The sequence below is a fragment of the Spermophilus citellus genome, assembly GCF_964194105.1.
Source record: "Spermophilus citellus genome assembly, chromosome: 12".
Taxonomy (NCBI): domain Eukaryota; kingdom Metazoa; phylum Chordata; class Mammalia; order Rodentia; family Sciuridae; genus Spermophilus; species Spermophilus citellus.
The window spans coordinates 14,254,531-14,282,506 of NC_138198.1; the positions used below are offsets into that span (position 1 = coordinate 14,254,531).

At 47.7% G+C, this 27,976-nt stretch overlaps 1 long non-coding RNA gene across 1 annotated transcript in view; it reads right to left on the reverse strand.

Moving 5' to 3' along the window:
- Positions 1-8,449, reverse strand: part of LOC308631571 — a 31,666-nt gene extending 23,217 nt beyond the window's left edge. Inside the window, exon 1 of the long non-coding RNA XR_014018253.1 lies at positions 7,969-8,449. This is a non-coding gene — a long non-coding RNA (uncharacterized lncRNA). The remainder of the gene's footprint in view (positions 1-7,968) is intronic.
- Between the last annotated feature and the right edge of the window lie 19,527 nt (positions 8,450-27,976).

Sequence of the window (27,976 nt, forward strand, 5' to 3'; positions counted from 1 at the left end):
TAAAAACAGTGTATAGGTCGGTCTGTAGGAAATTCATGTGGTTTAACTGACTGCTGATTTAGCCTCCTTTGTTAGTAGCACATGGAACACTCCCTAAAATAGATCATATTTTATGGTACAAAGCAAATCTTACCAAATTAAAAAAAAAAAAGATAATTCCTTGTATCCTATCAGATCATGATGGAATGACATTAGAAATCAATAGAGATAAAAAACAGAAACTACTCTAATCCCTGGGGATTAAATAATACTCAAGTGAAGAGCCCTGAACCACATAAGAGTCTCAGCTGAATTCTACCAAACTTATTTAAAGAAGAATTAACACCAATCCTTCTCAAATTACTTAATAAAATAGAAAAGAAGGGAACACTGCCAAATTCATTCTTTGAAACCATTATCATCCTGATTCTAAAACCGGACAGACATGTCAAGGAAATAAAACTTCAGGCCAATATCGTTGGTGAGCATAGATACAAAAATTCTTTTTCCTGGTACCGAGGATGGAACTCAGGGCTGCTCAATTACCAAGCCACATCCCCAGCCCTTTTTATTTAGTTGCTTAGGGCCTCACTAAGGCTGGCTTTGAACTCATGATCCTCCCTCCTCAGGCTCCCAAGTTGCTAGGATAACAGGTATGTGCCACCATGCCTAGGAAACTTCATTAAAAAACACATTAAGATGATAGTGCACACTGATCAAGTAGATTTCATTATAGGAATGCATGGTTGGTTCACCATACACAAACCAATAAATGTAATTTGCCACATAAATTGTGATAAGGACAAGAATCATATGATATCCAATAGATGCAGAAAAAACATCTGACAAAATCCAGCACCCATTCATGTATAAAACACTAGAAAAATTAGGGACAGAAGTGTTAGATACAGAAAATGAAAAACTCCAACACAGTGTGGCCTGGGAAAAGGGGATAAAGCAGAAAGCCACATGCTGAGGGCACTAATCTCTTCCAAGACAAGCCTATTCCCAGTGCTGGCCACAAAACCCCAACCCAAAAGTCCAAATTCCTGAGGCCCAAACAGACACACTCACTAAATCACCTCTCAGTAGAATCTACATGAGCTCAACTCCTCCTGTGGCCAGTGGCTCGTTTTCCACAAGGAAAGTGGGTCCATCAGAGGCCTCACACCTTCCTGCAGGAGACTCCCTTCCTGTATAAAAATCTGAGATGACCCATGAAGTTTGCGTCTGGCCTGGCCTTTCCAGCAGTGTAAAGGCCACAGGTGACAAAGCCAGGGCCAAGACCGCACTGCATGGAGGAAAACCAGAAGCATGTCCCCTAAAACAAACAGCAAAACACCAAGCATGTCCATTCTCACCACTCCTATTCAGCACAGTCCCTGAAACTCCAGCCACAGCACTCAGGCAAGAGGAGAAAATTAAAGGTATAAAAATAAGAAAAGAAGTCAAACTATCTCTGTTTGCTGATGATATATTAAAACAACAACAATAAGAAACCCTCCACCAGAAGACTTCCAGAGCTGATACACAATTTTATTAAAGGTTATAAAAGAAACATACCTCAATCATTTTCCTATACTCCAATAATGAATCTACTGAAACAGAAATTAAGAAAACTATCCCACTCCAATAACCTTAAAAACAATAAATATTTTGAATTAATCTAAGGAAGGAGATGAGAGAACTCTACGTGAAAAGTGCTGAGCACTGAAGAAGACCTTAGAAGACGTCTTTGGACAGGCAGAATTAATACTGTCAAAATGCTACACTACTAAAATGCATTACACAGATTAATGCAGTCCCTACCAAAATCCCAATGACAACTTCACAGAACTAGAAAAAACAGTTCTAAAATTCACTTGGAAGAAGAGAGCCAGAATAGCCAAAGCAATTCTGAGCAAGAAGAGTAATGCTGGAGATCCAATTGTACCAGAACTGGATGGACCACAAAGCATGGTATCGGTGCCTATGGTACCAAACAGCATTAAGTCTAGAGGGACCAAAGACACAGAGACATACCCACAGAGGTAGTCACCCGATGCTTGGCAATCACACAGGTTGGAGAAAAGAAAGCCTTTTTCACAAATGATGTTGAGAAACGGGATGACCCCATCCCTCATCCTATAAAAAAGTCAACTCAAGTGAATCAAAGACCCAGGAATTAGACCAGAAACTACACTGCTAGAAGAAAACACACTCAACACTCCAACAGAGAGGCACAAGCATCAGCTTCCTTAACGAGACCTCTAAAGCTTAAGAAATAAAACCAAGAATCACTAAGTGGGATGGTGTCAACTTAAAAAGCTTCTGCACAGCAAAGTCAACAATTAATGGGCAAATTGAACAGACAATTCCCCAACAAGAAATACAATGGCCAGTAAATATATGAAAAAAGGCCAACATCTCTAGCAATCAGAGAAATGCAAATCAAAACTACACTAAGGGACTGGGGCTCAGTGGCAGAGCACTTGTCTAGGATGTGGGAGGCACTGGGTTCAATCCTCAGCACCACATAAAAATAAACAAATAAAATAAAGATATTCTTACCATCTACAACTACCAAAAAGAAAAAAAGAAAACTGCATTAAGATTTCATCTCATTCCAATTGAATAGCAATTATCAAAGAATAAAGACACTAATAAATGTGGACAAGTATGTGGGGAAAAGTATACTCATACATTGCTGGTGGAACTGCAAGTGAGTAAAGCCACTCTGGAAAACAGTATGTACACTCCTCAAAAAAACTAGGAATAGAAGAACCATCGGACCCAGCGATCCCACTCTGGTACTTGCACAAAAGCTCTAAAGTCAGCACATTATAGGGATGTAGCCAAACCAGTGTTTCTAGCAACATGACTCACACTAGCCAAGCACAGGGGCCTGTCAACAGATGGATGGATGTAGAAAATGCGGGATACAGACACAAGGGAGTATTACTCAGCCACAGAAAAGAATGAAACTTTGGTGTTTGCCAGGAAATAGATGGAAATGGAGAACATCATGCTCAGTGAAATGAGCCAGACCCAGAAAGTTGAAGGTCAGATGTTTTCTCTGATCTGCAGAAGCTAAAACAAAATTGGAAATAAAAGTTAAAGGGTGGGGGTGGAATTCCACCACAATAGAAGAGAATCAGGGGAGTAGAGGAATGGGGAAGAAGGGAGGGAGGAAGGATGCAAGAAAGGAAGAACAGTGGACGGGTCTAGTGCACATGTGAGCATGTGTCCCAGGGAGTCCCACCTTCATCTACATCTGCAACACACTAATTTAAAATATCTGCAAATAAATATAAAGAGACATCAGGGACTGGGGATGTGGCTCAAGCGGTAGCGCGCTCGCCTGGCATGCATGCGGCCCAGGTTTGATCCTCAGCACCACATACAAAGATGTTGTGTCTGCCGAAAACAAACTAAAAAATAAATATTAAAAAAAAAATTCTCTCTCTTAAAAAAAAAAAAAGAGAGACATCAGTACACTAGGGCAAAAGGAACAGTGGGAGAGGAGAGCAAAGATAGAGGAAGTACTGGGGATGAACTAGAGAAAATCTCTCATGCTTGTATTGAAGTGGCACCCCCTTTCTCCACAGAAAAGCCCTCTTCACCATGGCTGATTTTAGGACTGTCAGCAAAAGAGTCCATTGTAGATAAACTTCCTATTTTCATGTCACCCTGTTTACTTGGCCACTGGCCGAGAAGATACCAGCACTCCAGGTGCTGGACACCCCCTTACTAATTTTTCACAAATGTATCCAGTATAGTACTTTGAAGAAATGTGCAAACAAGGCCTCTGGCCTTGAGCTGGGCTTCACAGAGATATCTACATTTTTAAGATAAGTTACAAATGGGCTCCATGGTAACAGCTGGCAGAGGGAGGATAGAAAGAAGAGAAGCTCTCCCCTTCTTAGGTGTTGTCCTTGAAGAGTTAACTTGCCCAGAACAGTGAAAGAAAAAGCTGCTTTTATGTGATCTTCTGCAGACTGTGAACTTCTGAGCCCCTTCCCCCTCACATGCTGGGTATAAAACTCTGAAACTCCCTGAACTCGGGGTTCAGGGGGATTGATTGATTACAGCAAAGGCTGTACCCTCTGAACCTGGCTGCAGCCAAATAAAACTGTTTCCTGCTATCTTTGGTGCCTTGCCTTGTTTGTCCCTACAACAGTATAATTAGGTCAAAATGAACCCTAATATTATGCATAACTAAAGTGAAGTCAGAAACAAAAATAAGTGCTCATTCTTTACTAACTTGTGAAAATGGTATTTGTATATAAAAGTTCTGATATTCTAGGTAGGAGATGAGTACGTCATTTTTGCTTTCTTACATCATTACCAATATTCTAACCAATGTCACTGGGCCAAATAGATGACTATTATTAAAAAATAATAACATTTGGTCCTCATCTCATCTAAAGGTCCATAGATTTAAAAAGCAAAAATTAATTTCAAAGAAAAAATTTGTTATTGTGCTATTAAAAAAATTCTTACATTGAATATTTTAAGAGCATGAAATAAAAAAAAAAAAGTTTAATAAACGGGTATAGAACTTCCACTGAATCAGTAGACCCCATGTCAAATACTGCTGCTGAGAATGCTCGGAGGTTAGACACCCAGTGGGACCCTCTGTGATGCCCTTCCAGCAGAGGTTCACAGTGGTCGATCACGTGAGGTGCTATGTGCTCGTGAGAAAACCACTGTCGTCTCAGAACAGAAAAGCAACCCAGGAGATTCACAACATCTTTACAAAGAGAACGCTCAAAAGACAACTAAACAGAAGTCAACATGGCTGAGAGAAGTGGGCATTCAAGATGCAGGACCACTGCACTCACCAGGGGTAACAAGGACGGCAAAGGCCAAAACAAATCATCAATTAACAGATGAACAACTGCAAAGGAGTGACGCAGTGGCCCTGTCAGACACTGCTGTGGACGCCCAGTGGTGGAGCTCCTGGGAAGAGGGCCTGGTGCCACCTACCAGGCACACCTTGGGGACCGCCAACTCCACTCCCAGGCAGAACAGAGCAGCACAAAGGATTCCAGGAGAAGGCTCTAAAGGTCAGTGTCCCTGCTGCCTTTGTCACCTCAGGTGGGCTGCCTCCACCCTGCCTAGCCTCCAAGACTTGGCCCCTGGCCAGCTGGATGTGCGGGGCATTAGAGAAGAGTGTGGAGCCACTGGTGGGCTGGATGCAGAACCTGGAGAGGCCCAGGTGGGAAGGTGCAAGGTGGGGAGAGGAGGACGCAGGGGAGGAGGATGCAGGGGAGGAGGACAGAGTGAGGAGCAGGGGGACATCCCCCAGGGTGGGTGGGAGCAGGAGCAGGGGACACAGGGGGGCAGGAAGATCAGGGTGACAGGGGCTGTGCCAAGAGAGCTGCTCCAGAAGGGGAGGAGGGGGTCCCTGCAGAAGACAGGAAATGGGGTGGCAGAGTGAGCCCCAGGCGAAGGGCTGGGGGCAGGAAGCCCCCAGGGACTGGGAGTGGGGACACTTGACAGTGGGAACCTCTCCTGGCTCTCTCCTCTGGCTCTAGAGCGCCACTTTCTCCTTCTCCCCAGCCTCACTCGGCCTCCCTGGACACTGTCCCCACCCTCAAACCTGCCATCCCCAACTGGCCCCGCCTCTCCTCTCCTCCTGGGCTCATCCTCCCGACCCCACCTAAACCACAGGCCTTTCTTCTTCTTGAGTAGCCCCTCCTGCCTGTACTCTGCACCTCCACCTCATACCCTAGCCCATCCCTTTCCTGCCTGATCCCCAGATCTCAGACCCCTCCCTTAGATAGCCATGGGCCAGGGTGGGCCAGGGTGGGACCAGCCCACAGTTGCCCCCTTTAACTTCCCTTTTGGTAAAATTTACATAATAAGTTGTCACACTTCTGTTTTCTTGTTTTAAAGAACACTCCAAGAGTACTAGTTAAAACAGAAAAGTAGTAGTTATCGCTAACAGGAAGCAGTCAGTACATGCAGTGGGACCATAGTAAGGTCACAGGTTTACTTTAAATTACTTTTAAAGTGTTGTTACTGCTGCCCTGGATGAGTAAATAACAGATAAGCTGCTTTAAAAAAAAACAAAAACAAAACAAAACAAAACAAAAAACCCTGGCACAAAGACCTGAGAGTAGCAAGCAGAGATAAAAGGAGCTAATTAGGGAGCTGGTTGGGGAAATGCATCAAAAAAGAAGGATTAACAACTCTTGACAGGGTCCACCTAGGCCAGGGCCAAGCCAGGAGTCATGGCCACAGAAGCCTCCACAGTCTTGGAAGGGAGGCAGGTTTCCTTAGTAACATGCACTAAGGTAAATTCTGACTAGCCTGGCCCCAAAACCAAAGGAGGATGATTTGTAGATAAAATGCCCTGAACAGGACATGCCCTGAACAGGACGGCCACCATGGCAGTTCTGAAGAGGACCAATTAGGGTCAAAACCTGGGCCCTGGACATGAAGGAGGAGCTGCGCACCTGACTGTCCTGGCTCTCAGCAGTGCTCTCTGCCTGGGCCTCACTCTGCTTCTACTTACTTTCACCTCACACTTATACTAAAGTGCTCGTCTGACTTTTGGTGTCCGACTTTAAATTGTCTTTTGTGGGAACACAAGCAAAACATAAAACATTAACAGTTTTTGTCTTGTTTTAATAAAAAAGAGAGCTATAGGGCAGAAGAGATGGTATATGCCTGCAATTCCAAGTACTTGTGAGGCCAAGACAGGAGGACTGCAATGCAAGGCCAGCCTGGGCAAATTAGTGAGGTCCTGTCTCAATTCAAAATTTTAAAAAAGGGCTGGGGATGTAGCTTAGCGGAAGTACGTTCTTGGCTTCAATCCCAAGAACCATACAAAAATTTCCTTGTTTTCAAAGTTACACAAAAAGACATGTTAAAAAATGTACAAATTGGATAACATTAAAATAAAATTTCCATCATCAAATGATACTATTAAATGGTACAAAGGAAGTGACAGCAGGAGAAATTAATTACTTCACATAAGCTTCCCCTTGGAAGATACCTGTCAGCAAGTTCTGCCAAATGCTGTGGCTGACAGCTGAATTTCTATCTTACTTCAGAGATTTAATAGGAAAAATACAGCATAAACCACTGACAGCCTGAGAGTTCAGCATTTACCTCCCAAACCTCCAACCTCCAACCAAAGCAGCTGAGAGTACGTCCAAATCTCCAGATTGGAAACATGGATTTATTGTTTTGCAAGAGCTTCCATGAGCTATCATCCCCAGCAGTGACGCAGAAAACGTGTTAGAAATCATAGATCCCTCTAGATTGCTCTTTCAGTGACTTCCTGGCAGCTCTCATTTTAACAAATTTGTTTCAGGAACTCAATGCACAAGTCACATAGCAGACCTCCTGCAGCCTGAGTACAGATGCTAGAATGGCTATCACACAAAAAAAAATTTTTTTGGAAAGATAACAAGCACACCAGCGTATACAGACATAGATAAAAGGAAACCCTTATACAACCGCTGGTGAGAACATAAAGTTAGTACAGCAGTTTTTGGAAACCGTATGAACGTACTTCAAAAAATTAAAAATAGGCCATGCGCGGTGGTGCACGCCCATAAACCCGGCGGCTCGGGAGCCTGGGGCAGGAGGACCGCGAGTTGAAGGCCATCTCAGCAACTGAGCGAGGCCTTAAGAAATTTAGCAAGACCCAGTCTCTGAATAAAACGTAAAATGGACTGGGACGTGGCTCGGTGGCACCGCGCCCTGGGTTCAATCCCGCACCGAAACACCGTGGCCAGCGGCCCTCGCGGGGAAGCCGCGGTCCCCACCCGCAGCCGCCTCGCGGTGTGGGCGGAGGCTGAGCCTCCGCACAGGGCTCCGGCTGTGGGTTCCGGGGACGCCGCGGCCGACCCTCCCTCGTGGGCCGGCCCAAGGGCCCAGCCGCGCGCGGGCGGAGGCCGGAGACACAGTGGAGTCCGCTCGGCCATTTCCAGCGCCCACCGCCGCCCGCCCAGGCGAACCGCCGCATTGTCCGCGGACGCCCCTCACACATACCATTTCCCGGCCGCAGGGTGCCCGGCCTTCCCCCGCGGAGCTCCGGCGCCTGGCAGCAGAGGAACTCCGGCCTTCGGAGGACGTGTGGCAGCCCGGCCGCTAATCCGACTAATGGCGGGGTCCCGAGACAAAGGCGCCCCCCCCGAGGCGAGGCCCGCCCTCTCCGCACGGGGCGGGCTCCGGATTGGGCAGGTCTCGCCCGCTCGCCTCTGATTGGACAGCGCCTCCGACCCCGACCCGGATCCTAGGGAGCCTGCGGGCTGAGTGACAGCGCGGGCGTCCAACCCCTGAAAGACCGGGCGGAAGGCGGCCTGGCGGTCCCGCTCCGCGCGCCCGCGCTGTTAGGGCAGAGCTGGGGTCGGCCGCGGGTGCGCCTAATCGTAGGCCGCCACCCACGCCTTTCCTTTCCTCACTCCGAGACAAGCGCTCACTAACGGCGCGGCTGCTGGACTCACAGGCCCGTCGCCCACGGCGCTGTTCTGAGTTGCTGGGAATGGAACAAAGGCTCGGGGACAGCCTTTCCAAGGCAGGGCCTTCCTACAGCAGGGGGCTCTCTGCAGCAGGGGGCTCCAAGCCGGAAGACTCGTATTTTATGACGTATATAGTCGCATCAATTCATGGAATAAGTGCATGTATATTATCCAGGGATGGAAATCATATAACGACAATCACTTTGCAATTTTATGTGACTTTTCTGCTCTCTGGTCTTGGGAGGAGGCAGCGTGAACCTTGAACTGGGAAGCAAATCCCTAAAGCAGCGATTACCCGCACAAATAAAATGTGGGCACACGCGTGATTCTAGGTTTTCTATTACATGAAAAAAAATTAAAAATAACAGGCCAAGGCCACTTTAACAGGACGTCCTCTTCAGGGCGTCGTCGTTATGTGGACAGCATGAAATTCCCGATGAGGTTGGCGGGTGTGGAAGAGCATCCTCCACTGCAGCCACCGCCTCGGCTGGTGGCAGCGCCTCCCGCGACTCCGGGCGGTGGAGTTCCTGGACGCCTCCTTTGTGTGCCAGAGGTGACGAAATACACTCCCTTGCCAATATTTTTCCTCGGTGCCAAGGAATAGCAGAGACACTGCCCTGGGAGCGAGCCGGGACCTCCCAACGGGAAGTGTCCCAGAGCACACCGCTGTTTCCCACCTGGCGCTGGGCACGGTCCTCTCCCATTTCAGATGTCATACAGCAAAGAAAGGAAGAATGGGTGTCCCAGGAGATGGGGGCCCATGTCTTCAGATCTTTCAGCAGTTTAGACTCTAGCGTTTAAACAGATTAAAGGAAATTTTATTTTGCAATTTTTTTTTATCTTAATGGCAGGACTGGGATGTCTGTTTATATGCATATATGTCTACACGTATTGCCGTATTCAATACCGTATCAAAAGACCTAACTTTAAATTAGGAGAAAAGAAGAATCAATGCCTATAACACATGTGCTATTTTCCAGATAACTTCTGCATCACATGTGACACAATTTTGTTTATAAAGGGTGTCTTAGTTATCTATCACTGGATTATAAGCCTCTCTAAAACATCAGCTCATGATTGCACTGATCATTTTAGGCTGGGCTCAGCTGGGGGTCTTTCAGCTGCATGTGGTTAGCTGATAGTTGATAAAATTTCTAAACTTCAGAGGGTAAGCTAACTGTCAACTGGAGCACCTTGATCCTCCTCCCAGTGAGAGCTCCTTCTCCAGCAAGCTGAGATGGGCTTGTTCTCTTGGAAATGGCAGGGTTCTGAAAGCAAAAACACAAGTATTCAATATCTTTTGAGGCTAAGTACCCCACTAAGACTTTCACAATCACAGCTTTATATGAACCATAGCAGAACAGTTATAGAAACTTCATCTATAAGAAAAGAAAAAATGACAATGAGTGACAAAACATCTGCAGTTCTTTCGTTTTATCTGTACCCATAACCCTGACAATGTGATTTTACTCCCTTTCCTGTCAAAATACAGATAGTTTCCCAAGACTTGTGGTTCTGCATAATTGAAGGGGCCTTGATCTTTTTACTGCCGAAAGCAGCGGACCTTTTTCTGTACCTACAGGAGAAATGCTATTTTTATGTCAATCAATCTGGAATAGTGAAGGACAAGATAAAACAACTCCGACAGGACCTTGAACATCAGAAACAACCGCTCTCCTCTATGGAAGGATGGCAGCCAAGTAACCCCTTTCTGGAGTGGGCACTTCCTTCCTTGACCCCTCTCCTTGTCACAGGCCTTTTGTTAATGCTTGCCCCCTGCGTCATTAGATTGGTTCAAGACTAGATCCAAAAAAGTCTCTAATCAAATTATAAACCAGCTTTTGTTACAGGAATACCAATCCCTCACCAAAATTGGGGCACTGGGGACAGCATTTCACCACCACTCTGTAGAGAATCAGATGTGACTGTGTTACTATTACTGTCCTTGATGGAGTCTGCCTGCAAACAGGATAGGGATATTCTGTCAAGGTATAGATAGGTAACAGCGGACATGCTTGAAAACGAGGTGTCTTGTTCATTGTTGGTGGGGCTGCAAATTGGTGCAGCCAATTTGGAAAGCAGTATGGAGATTTCTTGGAAAGCTGGGAATGGAACCACCATTTGACCCAGCTATTCCCCTTCTCGGTCTATTCCCTAAAGACCTAACAAGAGCATGCTACGGGGACACTGCTACATCGATGTTCATAGCAGCACAATTCACGATAGCAAGATTGTGGAAGCAACCTAGATGCCCTTCAATAGATGAATGGATAAAAAAAAATGTGGCATTTATACACAATGGAGTATTACTCTGCATTAAGAAATGACAAAATCATAGAATTTGGAGGGAAATGGATGGCATTAGAGCAGATTATGCTAAGTGAAGCTAGCCAATCCTTAAAAAACAAATGCCAAATGTTTTCTCTGATATAAGGGGAGTAACCAAGGACAGGGTAGGGACTAAGAGCTTGAGAAGAAGATTAACATTAAACAGGGATGATAGGCGGGAGGGAAAGGGAGAGAGAAGGGAAATTGCATGGAATTGGAAGGTGAGCCTCAGGGTTATACACAATTACATATAAGAGGAAAGGAGGGGTAGGAGAAAAATTATACAAGTGGAAGAAATGATTTACAGTAGAGGGGGTGGAGAGAGAGAAGGGGAGGGGAGGGGAGGGGAGGGGAGGGGAGATAGTGGAGAATGGGATAGACAGCAGAATACAGAAAGGCAATATGTAAATCAATGGAAATGTAACTGATGGGATACAGCAATGTGTATACGGGGTAAAAATGGGAGTTCATAACCCACGTGAATCAAACTGTGAAATATGGTATATTAAGAACTATGTAATGTTTTGAACGACCAACAATAAAAAAAAAAAAAAAGAAAAAGAAAACGAGGTGTCTGCTGTCCTTGGGAGGACTTGCCTGCAAATGGGATGTTCTGCCAAGTGGGCTAGGAGGGCGCTGAGAAAAATTTTATTATCTGTTCTTAACAAGAACAGAGGGCTGGGGATGTGGCTCAAGTGGTAGCGCGCTCACCTGGCATGCGTGCGGCCCGGGTTCGATCCTCAGCACCACATACCAACAAAGATGTTGTGTCCGCCGAGAACTAAAAAATAAATATTAAAAATTCTCTCTCTCTCTCTCTCTCTCTCTCTCTCTCTCTCTCTCTCTCTCCCCCCCCCCCTCTCACTCTCTCTTTAAAAAAAAAAAAAAAAAAAAAAACAAGAACAGAGCTTGGCATGCTCCAGGCCTAGAGTAGATTAGCCACGAGAAGCGGGTCACTTCTGATTAGAAAGTAAAACTTCTGTGTGCTATGTTTAATTAGCTGAAAGACCTGATTCATTGATGTTGGAAGGCTGCCTTCTTTGTTCACAATACTATAAAAAGATTGCTTGTACACAATAAAGGACTTTGTTTCTGCTGCTGCTTTGCTTGCTCTGCTTCTTCTTTTCCCATGCTGACCTGCAAGTGAATTACTGCAACATTTGGCGTAGTCGGCAGGATCCAGCTCCGAAAGGGTAAGCACCCCAGGTTAAGAAAACAAAAGGGGGACTTTCAGGATTAACAAAATATCGAAAGGTATCACCCCAGGTTGAAAGAAACTTTAGAGGGACTTTCAGAACTAACAAAATATCGAAAGGTATTGTTATGCTCAAATTCAGGACCCCCAAAGACCACCAGAGACCCAAGATCGATGTAAGCAGCAAAGAGGTGTTTATTGCGAGCTAGCTCGGTTCTCCGTGCGCGCGCGCGCACACACAGCAACTGGTGACACTGAGAGGCCCCGAACCCAGGGTTTGCAGCATTTTTATACATTCTTTGGAGAGGGCAGGGACTTCACATACATCATAGCCTCTTTTAGCAAATCATCACACACTGCGGGAAAATCAAATAACAACTCTAAAACATGATTAGCACATTCACTGGCGGGAACAAGTTGGGTAGGGGTGATTGGTCAGTACAAAAGGGGTATTCATTTGAACTGATTGGTTTAAGCCAAGAGGGGGTGTACGTGCTGAACTACATGGTTTCCCAACTTGTTATCAACCACCATAAAATACTGGGAGGGTCATCTGGCATCCCAGGTATTTCCCTGTCTCATGCTAATTGGTGGCTGCTAGGGGGCTGCTATGGATTCCCACCTAGCCTGAGTCAGGGACACCTGGCACAGCAGATCTCTCCTGTTATTTGTAGATAAACAACTTAGCAGGGTGGGAATGTGCCTAGGAGTGCTCTGTGGGGCTTTCCAAGGACAAAGGCCATGTCCCTTCCTTGGACAGGTTTGCTCTGAGATAGAGGCTGGTTTTTTAGTATCACCCTGGGTTGAAAGAGACTTTAGGGGGACTTTCAGAACTAACATTGTCCCTAAAGGAACAATATATGGAGTTACTACAAGGATTATTATATTCCATAGGTGTGAAAACATCTCATAAGAGACTCAAGGAGTTATTTAAAATTATAGAATGTCATTGTCACTGGTTCCAGTATCAAACTAAGGTCCAGTTAAATTTAGGGAAACGGAAATTGGTTCAGAAAGAGCTCCATAAGCAGCATCAGGCTGGAAATGTTATTTCTTTGAAGATGTGGACATGTAAGGGTCCAGCGGAGCGTCGGGGAGAGAGAGACCACACAAGAGACTGGCTCCATGCAATTGGCAAAAGGGGATTTATTGGGGATCCATTCCAGCGCGCTGGGGTTCCGTGCTCACTCAAGAAGGGAGAGCAGCCCAGAGCCCAGAGCAGAGGTCAAGCAGAGCTTAAGTACACTTTTTGGAGAGGGCGGTGGGCTTTGCATACATCAGAACAAATCATCATGAGGCGCGGGAAAATTGAACAACAACTCTCATACATGATTAGTCCATTCATTGGCGGGAACAGAGCGGGCGGGGGTGATTGGTTACTCCTAAGTGGGGTACACATTTAAACTGATTGGTTCAGGCCCTGTGACAAACAGCACAGGGCCCTAGGCTAAATGGCCAGTAGGGCATTGTCTTAACTATCTCAGGAATTTCAGGTTCTGGGTGTAGCAGAGGAACTTTGCGATGCCCGGGTCTTTTACATGTTAATTTTGCAGTTTAGAATCAGCTTAGAAATTTTACCCTTACAGACATTGTGTAACACTATTACTCAGGCATTACAATTATTAGAAAGCAATAATGAAAAGGGCTCTCTTTGTGAAAGACAAGTTTATACTTCAAAATCTGATAATAAGGTTAACAAAACAGAGCCCAAGGAAGATATTTGTGATACTATAGATGACTCTCCTAAATCAGATCTGGGTGATAAGGAAGATTCAAAAAGTTCAGATAGTGACTCCAATATGAAAGAAATTATGGAGGCCTTTGTGGATTAAAATGAAATTAAAAAAGCAAAGGTCCTCTCTTAAACCTACTACTCCTTCTAATGCTTCTCTCTTTCCAATGACAGAGTATAGAGTTGATGTGGGTAGAGAACAACAATGTTTTTCATTTCCTCTTACTATGATACATGATGATGATGATCTTGCAGCTCCTCCTGGTTGTTTTGTTGATCCACCACATTTGTTTCCTATAACTAGACCACAAAACCTTCAAAATTCCCCAGGACCTATGGAGGATAAGTTAATGGAGGAGGGTAATTACCGTGCCTTTAGAGAGCAGGCTCAATATACAGATCCAGATCTTCAACAAGTTCGACAGGTTTTCTTAAGAGCTTGGAGATGTGTGATACCCACTGGTCAAGCACAACCTTCCTTTACTAAAACTGTACAAGGGGCTACTGAAACTTACACTGATTTTCTTGCAAGACTGTGTACTGCTGTAATGAGGGCAATAAGTCAAGATCAAATAACAAAGGTATTATTGGAAACATTAGCATTTGAAAATGCAAATCCTGAACATAAGCATATTTGGGGGCCATTAAAAGGGCAAAATGCCTCATTGAGTAAATATGTGAGAGCTTGTGCTGGAGTGGGAGGAATTGAACATCAAAGCTTCTGTTTTTGCTGCAGCCATGGCTGGAACCCTTAAACCCAATAAATCAGGAACTTGCTTCAATTGTGGAAAAGCAGGTCATTTTAAAAGGGATTGTTAAAATAAATAAATAAGTAATAAATTTATGGTACTTTCTAATTATCGGCCGGTCATTTTTTCTAGGACTCTTGCTTTTTCTTAGATTCTGTATTTTTTGAGCTAATAATTTTGATCCTACAGACCTAAGTTAATGTTTTTCTGATCAGTTCTATTTTTGATCAACTGTGAAATATTTAAACATTGCAATGAAAATTTCACCTAAAATAGCTACAAGACCTTTATTGTGTTATGTGTGCACATTTGTATTGTATGTTGTATGTCTGTTTGTGCGTCTGTCCATATATCATGTACATGATATAAAGATTGATATATATATAAAAATGAAAAAAAAATGGATCCAAATATTTTTAATTCACTGATTTAAATGGTTCAATTTAAATTGGGTAAACAGATAAAAAATAAGATGTCTTTAACATGTTAATGACTGATGTGCTGAAAGGGTAAAGTTTCTAAGCTGCAAAGCCTGAATTAAAATGTAAAAGACTGGGCATCATAAAGTTCCTCTGCTACACCCAGAACCTGAAATTCCTGAGATAGTTAAGACAACGCCCTACTGGCCATTTAGCCTAGGGCCCTGTGCAGTTTGTCACGTAAGCATACAGGGCCCGAACCAATCGGTTTGAATGTGTACCCCACTTAGGAGTGACCAATCACCCCCGCCCGACCTGTTCCCGCCAATGAATGTGCTAATCATGTATGAGAGTTGTTGTTCAATTTTCCTGTGCCTCATGCTGATTTGTTCTGATGTATTCAAAGCCCCCGCCCTCCCCAAAAAGTGTACTTTTTTTTTTTTTTAAAAGAGAGAGAGAGAGGGAGGGAGAGAATTTTAATATTTATTTATTTTTTTAGTTATCGGCGGACACAACATCTTTGTTGGTATGTGGTGCTGAGGATCGAACCCAGGCTGCACGCTTGAAAACAAGGTGTCTGCTGTCCTTGGGAAGACTTGCCTGCAAACAGGATGTTCTGCCAAGTGGGCTAGGAGGGCGCTAAGAAAAATTTTATTATCTGTCATAAACATTTAACCTCTGTCATCGTCCAATGACATCCCACACCCCTATTCAAATGCTGCCCCTTCCCAGCAGGAAGCAGTTATAGAAGATTGACCTAAGTCCCTGTCCCTTAAGGGGCCCAATAAAAACAAAAAAGAGGGGAATGTAAGGTCCTTGCTTAGCATCTGGATGGCCATCTTAAGTGATGGCTGTCATTTAAGGAAAAAGTCTCACTTTCCCACCCCTCATACCAGCCCAACCCCCAACCACCCACCTTAGACCACTGGGCTCTGATTCCTGATCCTGCCCCATAAACGTCCTAAACCCCAAGCCTGTGTTGCCCACTCCGTCTGTAGTGAGATGGCCTTTATTCCTCAGCTCTGACAGATGATCTCTGCCTGGGCTCTTCCTGCATTTCTCGCTGGCCCCGTCTCTCCTTCCTCGCTTTCCCTTCAGCAAGACAGTTCTGTTATATCTTATTTTTGGTGTGTTCTGAGGGATGAACTCTGGGCACACAAATTGGTGGTTCAGTGGCATTGTTTACATTTTCTGTTTGGGGACAGGTCCTTGCTAGGTGGCCGAGGCTTTCCTAGGGATGGAGGCCCTGCAACCTCGTGGTCACTGCAAAGGATTTCTTGGAAACACACATGAATACTGACCATACGCAGGAACAGCCCTGAACTTGGGTTCTCACTCTGAGGGGTGACCCGTGTGCGCTGGCAGGCGTCCCTACAGGAACCTTGGGGACACTGAGCCTCCCCCCACCTCACCCCCCAACACACACCAGGCCCCAGGTTAGGGACTGAGCGCGGCGATGGCGCCCTCTGCTGGCAGCTGTCGTGCCCTGCACTCCACACACAGCTGAAAAGAAAAAAATAGTAAAAAAAAAAAGTAAAGTAAAATAAACTAGTTAAAAACAAAGTATACAAAAACTAGTATAAAGGGGAGAAAGGGAAAGAGTTGTTTTCTTCTTTTAAATATTTTTAGTTTTCTATGGACACAATTCGTCCATTTATTTATTTATTTTTATTATTATTTTATTGTTGGTTGTTGAAAACATTACATAGTTCTTAATATACCATATTTCACAGAATGATTCAAGTGGGTTATGAACTCCCACCTTTACCCCGTATACAGATTGCTGTGTCACATCAGTTACATTTCCATTGATTTACAAATTGCCTTTCTAGTGACTGATGTATTCTGCTGTCTATCCCATTCTCCACTATCCATCCCCCCCCCCCCGTCCATTTATTTTTAATGTGGTGCTGAGAATGGACCCCAGTGCCTTCCAGGAGCCAGGCAAGCGCCCTACCACTGAGCCCCAGCCCCAGCCCAAGAGGTGTTTTCTTTTGTTTCATCCCTGAGGGCTGAACCAGGGGCACATAGGGGCTCCAGCGTTTTTATTCTTTATTTTGGAACATGTCCAGCAGGGAACCGCAGCCCTGCAGAGGATTCTTTTTTTTTTTTTTTTTTTTGGACCAGGGACTGAACCCAGGGGTACTTACCCACTAAGCCACATCCCCAACACTTTTTTATTTTTTTACTCTGGGACAATGTCTCACTGAGTTGCTTAGGGCCTCACTAAGTTATTGAGGCTGGCTTTGAACTTGCAATCCTCCTGCCTCAGCCTCCTGAGCCACTGGGATTATAGGTGTGTGGCTCCATGCCTAGCTAGAAGATTCTTTTTTTTTTCTAAGATGTTGATGGACCTTTATTTTATTCATTTGTTTATTTGTAGTGCCTCACACATGCTAAGCAAGAGCTCTACCACTGAACCACAACCCCAGCCCTAGAGTATTCCTTTTAAACACACATCTATAATAAACAGATACAGAAACAAAACTAAACCTTGATGCAGAATTCACTTTTTAAGATGCAAATAATTGAAAATTTCTCTATTATTTATACCTGACCTCCACAAGATTTTTGGAAGCATCCCCCTCCTATAATTCAGTATCGAGAAGATTATTTTCTCTCCATGTGAATTTTTTTTTTCTTTTTTTGGGTACTGGGGACTGAATTCACCACTGGAGCAAGTACAAGGTCCTGAACTATTAGAAATTATTTCTTAATGCAGACCGTTTAATTTCTTTCTTTCATTTCCCTTTCTTTGGACTGGTATTTATCTTATGCTATTGTGTGAAAAACTGAAAATGTTTTGGTTTGTTATATTCTTAATAATCTAATATTTATAGTACTTTCATAGGGAACAGCCTCTTCACTGATCTCATAACTGTCTTCACTGATTAAGCTGAAACCTCCTTTCCTTTGCTGTCAGGTGACCACAATATGCTTTACGTTCAAGACAAGGAGCCTGTTTCTACCATACCTCTTTTTGTCCCAACAATTAATTGCTCTCATCAAGTCATTTTTGTTCTTAAACTTATTTTTATGTAACTGGTGAAATATGAACTCTAAAAGAAATTGTTTCCAAGAAAATCAAGGTGAATACTTTGGAAAGACTAAAAAGTGAGTCATTTAAAAAATTGCTACCAGCTGGCCATGGTGGAACACACCCAGCAGTTTGGGAAGGTGAGGCAGGAAGACAACAGCCTCAGTGACTTAGTGAGACTCTGTCTCAAGATAAAAGTTTTCAAGGGTTAAGGATGTAGCTCAGTTTAGAGCACCCCTGTGTTTAGTCCTAGTTCAAGGAGTGAGGGGAATGTTACCAACTTAGATATTGGGGGGAAACTATAAGAATGTGGGGAAAATTGTTAGGAAAAAGACTTACAGGTTTTTATCTTGTTCTGCTTTGCCACTGCACCCCCATTGAACCCAGGGTCTGTGCTGAGCTATGTCTCCAGCCTTCTGATTCCTTTTATGTATTCTGCATTTTTAAATTTTTTTGTGGGGGGGTACCAGGGATTGAACTCAGGAAACTCAACCACTGAGCCACATCCCCAGCCCTATTTTGTATTTTGTTATTTTTTTAGGGTCTCACTGAGTTTATTATTTTTTTCAGGGTCTCACTGAGTTGCTTAGCGCTTTGCTTTTGCTGAGGCTGGCTTTGAACTCGCAATCCTCCTGCCTCAGCCTCCCAAGCTGCTGGGATGACAGGCCTGTGCCCCTGCAGACGGCTCCTCACATGAATTTGCATTTTTCATTTGACTGGATGAGGCATGTATTGTTCTCTGATTCCCTTTTTCCCTTGACTGATGGGAAGCTCAGAGCTCAATTTATTGCTTAGTTGGTCAACAGGTCTCTTCAGGAGGCCACAGCATCAAGGGCCTGCCCTCTTCCCAGACTCCCTCTTGGCCTTGGTTCTGTGCTAGGCCAGGGCCTCTGCACAGACATCAGGAAAAGGCTGTTGGTCTCTACCTCTTCCATCATCTCCCTCTTCACCTCCTTGGATGAGTCCTGGGCTCAGGGCTCAGTGTAGAAGTCCTCCCTGCAGGGACCATGCGGCACAGGATCCTCCCTGCAGTGTCTGCACACCCCCCAAGGTAGTACCAACCCTTCCTGCCAGCCGTCTGCCTGTGCCTCTGCCTCTGGGCCAGCCTCCGCAAGGCCAACTCCCTCCTGGCCGTGCCCCCGAGGGCCTGCCCAGGCGATGTGGTCCCTGCTCACTCTGCAGCATCCTCGCTGGCCTTGGTGGCAGCTGGCATATCAGCGCTGGCAAGGAGGTGGCCGTCCATGTTGGTGGGTGGTCATCAGGGATGAATTCTCCATGGGTGACAGGGACGAAGCCCAGACAGCGGCTGCAGTGTGGGTGGGAGAGACCCGAACCGTGGACCTTCCTTGGCCCCTTGCAGCTAAAGTTGATCCCCTTCCTTCTCTGGTCTGAACCAGGGTTTCTCAACCCCCACACCAGGGACCTTCGGGACTGGTAATTCTACATCAGGGAGTGTGGCCTGGGCAAGGCGGGAGGCTGAGCTCAACCCTCCAGATGCAGTGAAACCACCCCTCTCCAGTTGTGACCAATGAAGGTGTCAGTCAACAGACTTTGCCACAGATCCCTGGTTGAGAGCCCCCTGTTGTAGGGGCTGCGTCTGCCCTAGGAGAGGGATCTGCCTTAGGGGCCAGGTTTGCCCTAGGGGCTGAGTCTGCCTTAGCGCCTGTCTGCTTCTTCTTGCTCCACTTTAGTTCCTCCCAGGCTTTCTGCTCACCAACTAAGGGGAGGAGGAAGCAGCGGGGAGGGGGTAGTGGGGGTCAGGGAATGTGTTCTGATTCTCAGCCAGAGCACAGTTGTGCAAGGACTGCACCCCACAGAACCCCGACTGGCCCTCAGAAGACCAGGTGGCTGGCTGGGGGCAGGGCCAGGCCCTGGCTTTCATTAGACCCACCACCACCACCCCAGCACGACCTGTGTTCTCAGTGCCTCCAAAAAAAAACAGAGCTCAGCTGGAGCATTGCTCAGCCCACCCGCCCTTCCGGGGCCTGAGAGCGAGCCCCACACCAAAAGTGAAAACCAGGAGAGAGCGGCCGGCTTGCGGCTGGGCCAGGCCCTGTGCTGGCCCTGTGGGCCACAGTGCGGCTCCTGCACATGAGGTAGAGATGCCCACGCACGGCCTCCCTAGACTTGCCTAAGTGAGTGACAGGGCTTCCTGCTCCCAGGCGCCTGAGCTGGCATTCACGGGTGGGTGTGATGGGGTCCCGTCCCAGGACGAAGGCCAAACACTGCAGCAGGGGATGGGGAGAGGGTCTGCCATACCCAGAAGCCCCCTGTCTCTCAGGCTGCACCCAAGCTTGGGCACCACAGCCCATGCAGGCCACCCGACCTTCCCCTCCATCCTCCAGGGCCTCAGCGGCCCTCCCAACCCCTGGGGCAGGCCCTCCCCCCAGGGTCCTGGGAGCCGCAGGGAAACACAGGCTCATCCACGGGTTGCCCCAGAGATGCGGTCCTTGGGTCCCTCCAAAGCCTACCACGCCCCTCTTCACCCAGGGGATGTTCATGTGCTGATCCGAAAGCCAAGGTTCCCTGGGGACAGGGCAAGGGGTGGTGTCCACACCCAGTACCCGAGGCTGGAGCTGCAGGGTGCTGAGATACGTGGCCCAGGTCTCACACAGCAGGTGGAATCACTGTGGGGGAGGGAAAGGGCCCTCAGCTGCATGGAAACCCATGGACCCCAGGATGGCAAATGGTGGGTCCATGTGGTGGGGGAGGTTACATGTGGTGGGGGATCAGCAGTGGGAGACCCCCACCGCCTCTGCACTGATTTCTAGGGCATTCCGCTCTAGACAGGACCCAGGGCAGGACAGGGGCTCTGGCCTGGGGGTTTGCTTCAAGGGGTGAGAGAGCCAGACCTCGTTCCTGCCTGGGGACCCAGATATGGCATCAGAGGCGGTCTTCGTCTCCATGGGTGCTGTCCAGGCTAAGGGTGGCCTCTTGAGGTCCTCAGCTTCAGGTTCCTGAGGGAGATAGGAGGGGTCAACATGAGGAGGGCACCTGCCACACCCACCTGGGGTCCTCCAGGGTCCTGGCAGGGGATGTCCTTGACATAGACGGAGTTCCCCTGCAAGGGGCGGAGCTTCTGATTGACACTTTCCAGGCTTCTTTCCTGGTACAGGCCACCCAGGGGAGGATGAGACACAGCTGGCTCAGGCCTGGCCAGCCTGAGTTCCCAGTGGCCAACCCAAGTAGGCTCCAGTTGCTCAGAGCCCCCAGGGACAGCTGCAAGGGGGAAAGAGACAAGGCGGGCTCCTGTCACTCACCCTGTGCTGGAGACCTGGCTTCCTGTCCCTGCACTCCATGCCAGGCAGCTTCTGCACCCTGGATCTACTTGATTTTTAAAAAATATTTTATTAGTTGTTGGTGGCCCTTTATTTATTTTTATGTGGTGCTGAGAATCAAACCCAGTGCCTCACACATGCTAGGCAAGCACACTGAGCCACAACCCCAACCCTACTTGATTTTTCCCCCAGAATTTCTCTCTTTATTTTCACTTCCTGTATTTTCTCTGATTTCACTCCTTACATGGTCCTAGACCTCACAAATCAGTTTTACTATGGACAGTCTAAACTCCTGCTCTGACATTTCTTCCATTAGGGTGTTTAAGAGTATCTTGGTTTGTTTGGGACGATTTGTTCCCTTGCTTTTTCATGTTGGGTGTCTACCCCTCTAGCAGAATGGGTCTGAGGCAGTGGAGTTTCTACTCTGTAGACAGCACCTCACAGTTTAGGGGGAGACAAAAAATAACAACAAATAATGCCAACAATTATACAGCATTAAACCAAATAGTTCCTGCTATGACATCTACGATGCTGTCACAAGAAACAGAAAATATATGATCAGTTATTGCCTACAATAAAAACAGCGAGTTTGCAAAAGGGTTTACAATTTCAAATGGTGGACAGGGAGAGAACCCAAGAGATGTAGAAAGTGGTAATTACAAAGGAGGAGAGAAGATAGAGATAAAACATCAGGGCTGGGACCGGGGCTCAGAGGTAGAGCACTTGGCTACCATGCGTGGGGCACTGGTTCAATCCTCAGCATCACATAAAAATAAAATATTGTGTCCATCTATAACTAAAAATAAATATTTCTTAAAAATCAAAGGAAGAATAAAAGAGAGAGCAACAGACATTGGCTATTAGCAGAAGAGAGAAAGAGAAGCAAGATAAAAATTTTTAAAGTAAAAATAAAAGAATACAAAACCAAACCAAAATAGACTAGTCAAACACCCTAGTCCTCAAAATACTGCTCCATGAATATTAACCGGCTTCCAAAAATGCTAGAATTAAGAAAAAAGAAACAAATATGTATAAGTGTCCATGAACCATTCAAGTCACAATTAAGACGGGGGCGGAGGGGGGGGATCCCAATGAAAAGCTATAGAATTGTGTCCTGAGTTCAAACCCGCCTCAGCTTCCCTTCTCAGCAGCCTAGATGGGTGGGGTCCGAGTCTCCACCCTGAGGTGGGCGGAGCTCCTGGGGGCGGGGCCTAGGCCTAGGTGGGCTCCAGGTTCGCCACTGAATGGTGATTGGTCTGGAGATCTTGCATCAGCGCTCCCCAAGGGCCCAGCATTGCTGTTCCCCAGGCAGACCTCCTGAAGGGCAGGTCCCTTTAATTCCCTCATCCCTGCACTTTGTCCAAGGGGGAAGGAGGGGCTGCTCTGGCTGGGAGTGGCACTGGGGACGTCTTCCTTATTTTATTATATCCAACCTCCTTAGGCTCTGGTCTGCTTTGAATGTCCAGGATTAAGTCTCAGTAAAGTACCTTTTTTTCTTGGTGTCACACGGGGCAGTCAGGGTAAGTGACCTCTTCCATTTCCCCATTTTCTGCGCCCTGGACCTGGAGGGGGCTGGTTCAGCCTGTGTTCCCACAGAGCCGGGGTGCAGGTCTGGGTTGGCTGCCGCTGGCTCTCGGAGACCCGGAGCCTCAGTTTCCCTCAGCAGATCTCCCTGGTGAGATCTCCCTAGCCAACCCCCGTAGTGCCTTCATGACCGGACAGGATTAGTGATCCTGTGTCCACGTCCTCACTGCCCCTGTGCTCCCTGCTGGGAAAGACCTATGGGGGTCCCCTGCCCACCCAGACCACCAGAAATGCCAGTGGGTGTCCATGCCTGCTGGTGAGCTACCTCAAACTGGCCAACACGTCTGTCCTCATGAGGGTCCTGGAGACAGCTGCTCATCTGCCCAGGGGAACTAAAGCATCCTGCTGGGAAGTGGCTGTCCAACCTCACAGCCCCATCTGTGCCACCTTGCACTGTCACCAGGGCCAGCAGGGACCTGCAGATCCATGCTCAGGCATCTCTATGTGCAAGAACCTTATCCAGTGTGCTTCCCTTCCTGGTGCCATCTCCTCTCTGTTGGTGCCCAGCGCAGGACCATTCTGCTGCTCCACAATGGCCTCTGCTTTCTGGATCTCACCTGGGCCAGGTTCGAGGTGGGGAAAGCAGGGTCCCAGCAGCCCTCTGAAGTCAGATTAAGGGGCCCTGTCACACTGGGTGGGAGTGGGGGTGGTTGGACCTGACGAGAGAAGGAGCCTGTCACACCCACTGGGCACCTGGGCAACCTGGGCCAGGCCCCTGAGCTTCCTGGTCTCAGTCCCCCAGGCTTCTGGAAGGGGGCAAGAGCCGGGTCAGTACCCGAGGGACTGGGAAGTCCTTATCAGAAGTGTCTCTGTGACTGGTGTGGTGGCCTCAGGGTGGGGGCTCTGGAGTGTGGGGGTCTTGAAAGGAGTGGAAGCATGGGGGTGATGACTGGCTGTTGGAGCAGCAGGAAGGTAGTGGGTCCTTTTGGCACCTCAAAAGGACTCTCCCAAGAAAGAGCAGCATCCCTGGCCACCCTGCATGGCCAAAGTAGCCCTGGACCAGTGCCCCAACTGCCAGGTTCAAGGGCAGGTCCCAGGGGCAGGAGTGGGTGGAGAGAAGGGCCAGCTGGGGAGAAGGGGTGCCCAAGGCCTGACAGGGCAGGATGAGGGGTGGAGAGAACATGTGGTGAGGCGCTGGGGGCCTCCCTGTGTGTCCTGCTGCACAGGGATGGGGTCATTTCCCTCTCTGACTTTGTGTGCCTGTTGGGTTTCTGCAGCTTGCCCTCACACCTCGACAAGGGCAGCTAAAGGGCAGATGCCCAGGGAACTGGGGAAGCTCCCTACCTGCTCTGAGGAGAGAGCCCTGCAGGCCAGGCGGGGCTCATGCATTCCCAGGAGGAGCGAGACCTGGAGACTGCACCAGGAACCAGACTCCTTGTTCAGACTAGGCCGGGTTCCAGATTTCTTTCTGGTTACTGTGTGATGCTGGACAAGTTGATCATCCGCCCTGGGCTCCTGCTTCCTCTTCTGTAAGTGGGGACAAGTGGTCATCCGCAGGGTGTAGCGGGTGGGATGATGGGCACACTTGGCATTAAACACGAGGCCCAGCCTCACCTGAGCTTCAGATCAGCATGGCCTTCTCCATATTCCCAATATCTTGGGATGCACTTCCACCAACAGCTGCTCTGTTTTTCTGAAATGAAGTTCACCTGGCCGTCCTGTAGTCCACTTTATATGAATAGGACGAGCTGGGCAGAGCCGGGTGGGGTCAGGCCCCCCTTCCCCCCCAGGGATGCTGATGGGATTGTGGCTGAGTTCTCTTGGTCTGGATGGCCTGAGTCCTCCGTCTTCCATCCTACGGGCCCTGTCACCACGGTTTCCAGATCTGGTTCAGCAGAGGAGAGAGAGGGGCCTCTGTCCTGCCCTGGCCCCTCTGCAGGGCTCATGCTAACCTTTGCAGCACTTGCTATGAGCAAGTGAGGCCCAAAACACCAGCTCCAGGCACCCCATGGTGTCTGTCTCTGTGTGCCCCCCCCCCCCCCCTGGCACCTTGGTATTAACAGAGCTGCAGCCAAGGCTGCATGGTGCAGGTAGGGTCCATCTTTCCCAGACAGACTGTTCCCAGGCCCCTAGTGCACATGTGAAGGTCACTGCCTACCTGGGGGCAGAGGCAGATGGCACAGGTAGGGGTGGTCCAGGGCCGGGGCCTGGCTGGCTGCTGCTGGACACCAGCATGGCTGACCTTAATTAGTTAAGGAGCTTTTATTAGGGCCCCTGGGCAGGCAGGCTGGGCTGGGTGTGGGGACCAGAGTAGGAGGAGACAAGGAGCCCCAGCAGGGGAGGACAAGAGGCTCTGGGTGGATGCAGGCCTGGGGGAGGGGGCTCTAACCCATCCTAGAAGATGTCCCTGAGGGAAGACTGGCCACAGAAATGGCTCAAGCAAAGACCCTGGGGTATGCCCAGGGAGAGACGCCAGGAGGAAGAGACTTGGGGGCAGGGATGGGAACTGAGCAGAGGTGGAGGTCAGCAACGCCACTGCTTTTTTTGGGGAATGAGTGTCACTCTGAAACCAGAGGAGGTTATCCAACTGACAGACTGCCATGTGCTGTCTCAGGAGGGTGTTTTCAAGGAGTTTGCCCACATCTGAGGTCATCTCTCCCTGAAACTCAGGGTGATCCACCCACTGCACAGCCTCTTCTGGGGTGGAGACAGACCTGGCCGGGTGCATCCTTTCCAGCCCCTCAGCCCCTCAGCCACCTGGAGCCCGTGCCTCCAGCTCCTACTACAGCCCCATCTGTGCCACCCTGCACTGTCACCAGGGCCAGCAGGGACCTGCAGATCCATGCTCAGGCATCTCTGTGTGAAAGTCTTAATGAAGCACGGTGGGTGGACAGAGGCTGGAGGACCCTGGGGAGGGCAGGGGAGGAGTGGGTCACCAGGAAAAGGAGGCAGAAGGATTTGGGCAAGAAGTGCATTTGGCAACTGGGTCTTTGAGAACACTCATTCTAATTGATTGATTGATTGATTGATTGATACCAGGGGTTGAACCCAGGGGCGCTTAACCACTGAGCCACATCCCAGCACCTCCTCACCTTTTTTGTTTGTTTAATTCAATTTGTTTGTTTAATTTCTCAAAGTTGCTGAGGTTGGCTTTGAACCTATGATCCTCCTGCCTTAGCCTCCTAAACTGCTGGGATTGCAGACATGAGCCACCAGGAACAGCTGACTACTCTAATTCTGAGAGCCTGTGCTGAAGGAGTTAATTCTGAATTGCCCTGGAGTGTGGCAGCTGCTCAAGGACATTCAATGCTCTGTCATTTAAAAGTAGCTAAGAGGGCAAAGACAGGAGGCTAGAGGGGAGGCGGGGCTGAGAGCAAAGGAGGCCTATTCCTTCATTTCTACTTTGAATTTAGAGCAGTTTTACATTCACAGCAAAATTGAGCAGAAGGGACTGAGAGTCCCCATAGAAAGCTCCTTCACAACCCAGACCCCCAGAGTGGGGTGTTCCAGGACAAACATGGGGTGTACCATGGAAAAACCCCACACTGGCACATCATACACCCACAGTTCCCAGAGTCCCCATTGCACAGAGGGGTCACTCATGGTGTGGGATGTTTTGTAGGATTGGACGAAGGTCTAATTTCACGTGTCTGTCACCACACATCATCCAGTATTTTGTCTTGCATGCTGCCTGTTCCTACCTCTCACCTGACCCTTTGCAACACTAATCTTTCACTGTCTCTGGAGTTCAGGCTTTTCCAGAATGCCCTAGAGATGGAATCATAAAACACGTGGCCTTTTCAGACTGGCTTCATTCACCAGCACGCTTAAACTCCCTCCCAGTGTGTTCTTGGCTTAACAGCTCCTTTCTCTGTAGTACTGAATACCACCATGAGCTATTGAAGGACGCCATGGTTGCTTGCAAGCCTGGGAAATCACCAATAAAGCCTCTATAAATATTCGTGAGCAAGTTTAGGTGTGAATGTAAGTTTTCAGCTTCTTTGCGTACACACCAATGAGTGGATTACTGGGCGGGATGGCAAAGGTACGCAGCCTTTAAGAAACTGCCTGTCCCCAGAGCAGTGGTGCCTTCTTCATTCCCACCAGAGATGAAGGGGCCCCAGGTCCTTGCCAGGATGCCCTGGTGTCAGTCTCGTGGATTTTGGCCATTCCATTAGGTACGTGGAGGCACTGCACTGTGGTCGATGGACCCTTCTCTTAGGACATGTGATGTGGAGCTTGTCCTCAGATGCCTATTTGCCATCTGTATATCTTGTTTGATTCGGAGCCTGATAAGGTCTTCGGCCCAGGTTGTAATCAGTTTGCTTCTTATTGCTGAGTTTTGAGCGTCCTTTGCGTGTTTTGTGTAGCAGTCTTTTTATTCCATGTCTTTTGCTAAGTTTTCTCCCTTGTCTGTGGCTTGTTTTTTTCCTTCTCCTAAGAGTGTTTCTTTTGCAGAGCAAAACTGGAGGGCATTAAGTGGAAGAAGAGAGGCATGGAGGACAAGCCCTGCTGACCCCCTGTTTGGATTTTGAAGACTGCAACTGAGATATCACTTAGAATTTTGGTCTAGCTTCCATCATTAAACAGGAGGATTGATTATGATCATGTTACTTGTTTGCGTTCTTCCTTTCTGAGAGAGAAAGTCTGGTGGTCCATTTTCAGAACATAGAATAATTGGTAAGACTGGATCTTACCAATTTAGCTTTAATTGGTAAGATCCAGTCGCAGCTTATTTCTGAAATTGGCTGTGGTTTGACAAAAAAGAAAATGAGTTACAAATTGGAGAAAGCTGCCCCTTGACTGTAAGGAAACCAGATCCCCACAAAGAGGAACTTCACCCATGGTAACATGGTGAAGAACTAAACTGCCAAGGTCTGAGCAGAGAAGGACTTTGGCAAGAGAACATATCTTCAGGTGGGCAGGGGACCTGGTGAGGTGGCACAAGACTGTGTGTGTCCTCCTTCCTTTTGGGGGATCTGTGTTGAACTTTTGCTGGTCTCCAGGTATGTATCACTCCTCCATTATGATTCCTAAGCATGCTCAATTGATTCCTGAACATCTCTTTCCTTGGGTTCTCTGAGCACAGCTAAGTACACTGGAATTTGCAGTAAGAAGTTCACCTCTGCAGCTGAATGTCACCAAGTGACCTCAGTCAATTCCACGTGGAATGAAAGGATTGCCCAGCTGAGCCCAGGCTGAATTCCTGATCCACAAAGTCATGGGCTCTGCACCCAGTTTTGCATTTTTCCTTTTAAAAATTTTCACCAGTTAAA